Here is a 6,760-nt window from a genome sequence, read left to right as displayed (position 1 = left end):
ATGTCTGTTTAAGTCTATGGGTTATTGCCTTTGTGGAGATTTACTTAGAAGTGATTAATTTGGGGATTTGTTTAAAAGTTATTATGGTAGTACTTTGTAAACATGTGTATGTGTTTAATTCCTTGTTAAATTAATAAATGTTTAAATTAATTCATATAAAACCTCTGGAGGCTTGGTGGTTTCATTTCTAAATTCAGAGCTGAATCTGAAACATACCAGTTGAAAATATGGGTTATGACAGTTGTTTAAAGTTTACCTCTGGGATTTTAAATAACTCAGTCTTTACCAACTGCTGCATCATAACAGTAATGAATCCAAATTTACTGACCATACAAAAATAGGTGGGAGGGCATGTTGTGATGAGGACATAAGGAATCTGCAAGGGGATATAGATGGGTTTAGTGAGTGGGCAAAAACTTGGCAGGTGGAGTTTGATGTAGGAAAGTGTAAGGTCATGCACTTTGGTAAGAAGAATCAAAAGGCAGACTATTTAAATGGAGAGAGACTCCAAACAATTGCAGCACAAAGGGATCTGGGTGTTTTTGTGCATGAAACACAAAATGTTAGCATGTAGATGCAGCAAGTAATTAAGAAAGCAAATGGAATTTTGGCCTGTATTGCCAGGGGGGGTGGCGGGAGTTGGAGTTTAAAAATATGGAAGTCTTGTTACAAATGTAAAGGGTGTTGGTGAGGCCGCACTTGGAATAGTGTATACAGTTTTGGCTCGCGTATTTAAGAAAGGATATGCTGGCATTGGAGGCAGTTCAAAAGAGGTTCACTAGGCTGATTCCTGGGATGAAGGGGTTGACTTATCAAGAACAACTAAACAGGTTAGGCCTTTATTCATTAGAGTTTAGAAGAATGAGGGGTGATCTTATTGAAATGTACAAGATTCTGAGGGGGCTTGACAGGGCAGATGTTGAGATGTTTGGTTCAAACATGGATAAGAGAGCTGAACTCCCAAGGTGAGGTGAGAGTGACTGCCCTTGACATCAAGGCAACAATTGACAGAGTGTGGCATCAAGGAGCACTAGTAAAAATGGAGTCAATGGGAACCAGAGGGAAAACTCTCCGCTGCTTAGAGTCATACCTAGCACAAAGGAAGATGGTTGTGGTTGTTGGAGGTCAGTCATCTCAGCTCCAAGACATCACTGCAGGAATTCCTCAGGGTAGTGTCGTAGGCCGAACCATCTTCAGCTGCTTCATCAATGACCTTCCTTCCATCATAAGGTCAGAAGTGGGGATGTTCACTGATAATTGCACAATGTTCAGTACCATTCACGACTCCTCAGATACTGAAGCAGTCCATGTCCAAATGCAACAAGACCTGAACAATATCCAGGCTTGGGCTGACAAGTGGCAAGTAACATTCACGCCAAACAAGTGTCAGGCAATGACCATCTCCAGCAAGAGAGAATCCAACCATTGCCCCTTGATTTCAATGGCATTACTATCACTGAATCCCCACTATAAACATCCTGGGGATTACCATTGACCAGAAACTGAACTGGACTAGCCATATAAATACTGTGGTTACAAGAGCAGTTCAGAGGCCAGGAATCATATGACGAGTAGCTCACCTCTTGACTCCCCAAAGCTTGTCCACCATTTATAAGGCACAAGTCAGAAGTGTGATGGAATACCCTACACTTGCCTGGATGAGTGCAGCTCCCACAACACTGAAGAAGCTGGACACCGTCCAGGACAAAGCAGTCCACTTGATTGACACCACATCCACAAACATTCACTCCCTCCACCACCGATGCACAGTAGCAGCAGTATGTATCGCCTACAAGATGCAGTGCAGGAATTCACCAAGGCTCCTTTGACAGCACCTTCCAAACCCATGGCCACTACCACTTAGAAGAACAAGGGCAGCAGATAGATGAAAACACCACCACCTGGAAGTTCCCTTCCAAGTCACTCACCATCCTGACTTTGAAATATATCGTCATTCATTCACTGTCACTGGGTCAAAACCTGGAACCCCCTTCCTAACAGCACTGTGGGTGTACCTTCACCACGTGGACTGCAGTGGTTCAAGAAGGCAGCTCACCACCACATTCTCAAGGATAACTATGGATGGGCAATAAACGCTGGCCCAGCCAGCAAAGCCCACATCCTGTGAATGAATATAAAAAAAATGTTTCCAGTGGTGGAGGAATCTCGAACTAGGGGACATAGTTACAGAATAAAGGGACACTCATTTAAAACTGAGATGCGAAGGAATTTCTTCCCTCAAAGGGTAGTGACTGTCTGAAATTCTCTACCCCAGAGAGTTGTGGAGGCTAGATTACAGAAAGTATTTAAAGAGGAGATAGATAGATTTTTGAAATATCAGGGAGTTGAGGGCTATGAGGAACTGGCGCAAAAGAAGAGTTGAGGCCTGGGGCAGATCAGCCATGATCTTATTGAATGGTGGGACAGGCAGAGGGGATGAATGGCCTACTCTGGCTTCTATTTCTTATATTCTTATGGTGTCCTCTTCCCTCCCTCCTTTCAAAACCCACTTGACCTGAAAATTGCCCTTTGTATTGGTTTGTCACGTGTAACATGGCAAGAGGTCAAGCTTAGGCAGATTAAAGAAATTACTTGGTAATTCTCTACATATTAATAATAATGACACATTAGTTACCTGCATCTCTCAGAAGCCTGTGCTTCAATTACAGACCAAGACCATTCATACTCTGGGAAGAGTTAACATGGTCTTTTGACTCCAAAAAAGATGGACAAGCTGCTCACTCAACTTGGTCTCAAGTGGGGTCAGTGGACATATGGGAGAATGCAGGGAATTTATGAGGAAACAATCTAGGCACAGCCAGCTGGTACAGATGGCAAAAAATGGGGCACTAGCAGAGTTTATAGGAACTACACAGAAAAGAATACTTAAAAGTCAACCGTAGAGGAACTCCACTGCAGATCAAAGGAATTCATGAATTTTGTAATCCGACTGAACATGTACTACTCACTAGGGAGTACAGCTCCTTCAAGTGTCAGTTCTACTATATTGATATTTCAACATTGCAGTGCAACAGAATAAAAAGAAATCCTGATAAACAGCAAATTAAGATGATGGCAGAGAGCCCCAAAAGGACATGGATACTGCGACAATTAGAGCTTTCATAAAATGCAATTGATTGATTGTTGTTGTATTATATTGATTGATAGTTGTTGGGCAATGGTATCAAGGGATATAGCATTAAGGTATGTAAGTGGGATAGAGGAACTGAGAAGCTATGATCTGATTGAATGTCGGAAAAAGTCCAAGGGGCTGAAAAACCTACCCCTTCCTACATTCCTAAGCGGGTATAGCATAAGCAAAGAAAGCAGAAGTGGCAAGGATGTTTTTGATATTGCACACTGCAATATTAAGGAGACTATGCGTAAGCTACCTAAATTATACCACTATTTTAACACAGACTTTTGTGCCTTCCATTAAAACAGTTTGGTGATCCAGTTAGGTATGCTGTATGTTCAAACCTGGTAAAGCAACCAAATAATCAGTGCTAACTGCACTCAGTTGCCAGCCTAATCCAACTTGAGCTGTTTAAACCAGAGGAAATCATATGGTCACCTTGAAGAATCCCAGTAACGGAAGCAATTGAACGTATTTAGCGCTGAAACTGCTTTCTAACTAATGAAGAGAAGGAGAGACTTGGGATGCACAAAATTTTTTGAAGGTGACTGGACAAGTTGATAAAGCTGTTAAAAAAAACATATATGATCTTTGGCTTTATTAATAGAGGCATAGAGTACAAAAGCAAGGAAGTGATGCTAAACCTTTCTAAAGCCCTGGGTGAAGTCTCAATGTCAATTCCAGCACCATAGGATGATAAGGCATTAGAGAGGATGCAGAAGTGATTTACTAGAATGGTACAGGGGATAAGGGACTTCAGATATCTGGAGAAACTGTAGATGCTGATGTTGTTATCATTAGAGTAGAAAAGGTTAAGAGATGTCCAAAATCATGAATGATTTTGATGAAGTAAATAAGGGGGAACTGTTTCCACTGGTTGAAGGATTGGTAATCAGAGGACACAGGTTTATTGAGATTGGCAAAAGAACCAGAGGTGACATGAGCAAAAAAAAACTATACAGCAGGAGGTTGTGATCTACAATGAACTGCCAGAAAGGAAGCAGGTTCAATAAAAACTTTAAAAAGACAATGGAATAACTATATGAAGATACAGAAATTTACAGGGCTACAGGAAAAAAGCAAGAATTGAGACTAATTGGATGGTCTCCCTCTGTGCCATGAATTCTATGATTCTTATTCGTCCACATATTCTCATTGATATTGAGAGGAAAAATAGGTATTGAAGCATTATGTGTGGAATCGTCCCAGATTTGCGCTAAGTGCGGTGGTGGGTGTGAAAAAAGTAATTTTATCCGTGGCCGTAATGAAGGGTTTTCACACGATATTGTCCCATTCCTGGCACTTCTCACCTCATTAATATTATTAAATGGTGGAGAAGGCTCGAGGGGCTGAGTGGCCTACCCCTGCTTCTAATTCGCATGTTGGTAGAACCAGAGGTAACATGAGGAAAAGCTTTTTAATGCAATGAATGGTTACGATTTGGAATGCACAACCTGACAGAGTAGTGCAAGCATCAGCGGCCTTCTAAAAGGAACTGCATAAATACTTAATGGATAAAGAAATTGCAGCGATGTGGGGAAAAAGTGGCGGAGTGGAACTAATTGGTTGCTCTTCGACAGAGACGGTAAAGATTTGATGGGCCTAATGACCTCCTTCTGTGTTGTATTACTCTGATATTTTTACAGCCTTGTCCCCAATGGAAACTCAGAATTTGCCGAAAGGGCTAACTCGATCAAACACTTCCTCAATCCTGGGCTGGCCTCCAAGGCTGGTATGTCACTATAGATCATATCAGGCAACAGGAAGTGACGGTTTTGGATGTAGATCCTACATGGGAACAGGAGGGAGTAATTGAACCGCAAGCAGGTGTGCTCGGATTTGCCCACCATGCCATGACCTCAGCACTTCCTCGTTCCGAGTGCCATATTTAAAGCGTCCCAGGGCACAGCCTACTTCATGTCTTCAGATTAGGACTGCTCCAGGCGACAGATGGCCCGAAAGCAAAGAAGACGACAGCCCCCAAATTTAGTGATGCCCCTCTAGGGCACCTGCTGGACACAGTGGAAGGCCACTGCAATGTCCTCTACCTCCACTCTGACCCAGGAGGTGTACCAGAGTCACCAATCCAGCCTGGGAGGTGATGGCAGCGGGGGTAAGCATCACAGGAGCACAGAAGAGGTCAGCCATCCATTGCAGGAAGAGGATGAATGACCTCATCTGTTCCGCCAGGGTAAGTCAGCCATCTCACCACTCTCAGCTCACCCACTCAAACCCAGCAAATCCACAGGAATCTCACACCTCAAGAGACAACAGCACTAACTCCCACACACACCCTCACATCTTCATCAGGCTCATACCCTCTGGAGATCAAGACCTTGTCCCATCTATGCCTCCGCTCACCATACAAACATTCCATGCAGTGCCATGCGTCCCGCTCACACTTTCGCCATCTGTTTTCATGCAGGAGAAGCTCGCTGACAACAGCAGGGAGAGGTCTCAGACCGGGATGACCCTCACTAGACCCCTCACTCACTTTGAGGAGCACGCCATTGCGCTGACTGGTGAGGATGTGGACCACGCCTGCGGTGACGACGAGGTCAGCGGCAAATACCCACGTCAGGATCCTGCACCACACCATCCATCTCTCAACGCAACTGTGAGTGCTCTCTCTCCTGTCTTTGACTCTGCTGCCATGCATTAGTTATCTCTACTTTGGTTCACAGATAGCTCTGCCAAACAACCAAGACCCTCAGCTAGCTACAGCTCCATCCATGACCTCACTTCTAGCCCAGAGGACATCTGCTCCATTGAAGAGCTGGAAATAAGCAGCCTAGAAGACCTATCACAGTGCTTACCCACACCCTCCACCAGTTCAGAGACATACACCTTGATGGGACCTACATCTAGAGCAGGCTTGGGTTCAAAATCTGGCGGTCACTGCACAGACAACTGTCTGCAGCAGGAACAGGCAGGTTCAGCCGAGCTCCCCAGCAACTTGGTGGTCTGCTGGGGAAGAGGCATCTGTGAGGTCCGAATCAGATGATGGGCCTCCGGATTCAGCCTTCCAACTCATCGCGGAGAGTCAGCAGAAGGCGGGTGAACATCATGCAAAGCTGTTGGAAGCCCTCAACAGAGTGGCATGCAGGTTGGAGGAGTGTGTCTGCCTGCTCTCTGATGAAATGGTGCCCACATTTGCACGCATGGAGGTCTCCATGAGAATGATGGTGGTCCTCATGGAGACTCATGTCCAGCAGAATGCGGAGATGTGCACAGACCTGAACTCCATTGCGATAACCATGGGTGAGTTCTTGCACTGGCAATGTGAGAGGGAAACAGGGCACCTCAGCATCGTCCAGGTGCTCATTCCCCTCAAGGATTCAGGCCGGAGTCCTTGGAAACCCAAAGGGGGGAGGAGAGGCAGCTGGACACCCCTGGGTCATCCACTCAGGAATTTCAGAGGCTGTTCGATCCCTCCAAGTCCCCTTTGCCTGTGACCCCCTCAACCTAGTCCTGTGTTACCGCAGAGGGAGCAGCTGGCCCACAGGAGGATAGCCAAAGCAAGCTGGGGCCCTCATGGCCTCGGCTGTCCAGAGAACTCATGCTGAAGTCATCAGAGGCTATAGGGCCAGCCATTGCACAGGCTGTCCCCATCCCTGCTGTGGA

This window comes from Carcharodon carcharias, chromosome 22, assembly GCF_017639515.1.
Source record: "Carcharodon carcharias isolate sCarCar2 chromosome 22, sCarCar2.pri, whole genome shotgun sequence".
Taxonomy (NCBI): Eukaryota; Metazoa; Chordata; class Chondrichthyes; order Lamniformes; family Lamnidae; genus Carcharodon; species Carcharodon carcharias.
The sequence above is the reverse complement of the archived record's forward strand: the minus strand, read 5'-3'. Positions refer to the sequence as shown.